Genomic DNA, 534 nt, shown 5'->3' with positions numbered 1-534 from the left:
CTGTCTACCCTAGACTCGTGTAAGGTGATGCCGGTACTGAATCTCACATGAATGTTAATTAATTCAATGAGACTCATTTGCTTTGGAATCAGTTCTTATGAACAGTAACGGTACCCCTCTACATGGTCCAACAATAGAGGATTTGCTTAACTAGAACCAGTACAATGGGACATCTCTCTGGCACCCTCTGTATTGTCGGGCTGGCATGCAGGCAGCATATCTTTCTCTCTGAACTTGACTCTATTATAGCCTACAATTGACCAATATTGTTTGTATAGGCTACTAAGGCCTGCCAATAATGCCATCAAACACCTAAAAATGTTTTTTTTAAACATCCGATAGGCCTATTTACATGTATTGACTTATACAGGTGTTCTGACACAAACAAGAAAACAAAACCAACCTCTGAGCCTAGGCCTAATAACAACAATAATACAATGTGTAGGCCTTCAGTTAACTGTATTGAATAACGTTTCAATTCTTACTTAAGTATCGTATACCATATGTTCTTACTATACTCATATGACTTAAATA

Source organism: Nansenia antarctica (genome assembly GCF_963989245.1).
Source record: "Nansenia antarctica genome assembly, chromosome: 7".
Classification (NCBI taxonomy): Eukaryota; Metazoa; Chordata; class Actinopteri; order Argentiniformes; family Microstomatidae; genus Nansenia; species Nansenia antarctica.
Note: the sequence above shows the minus strand (reverse complement) of the source record.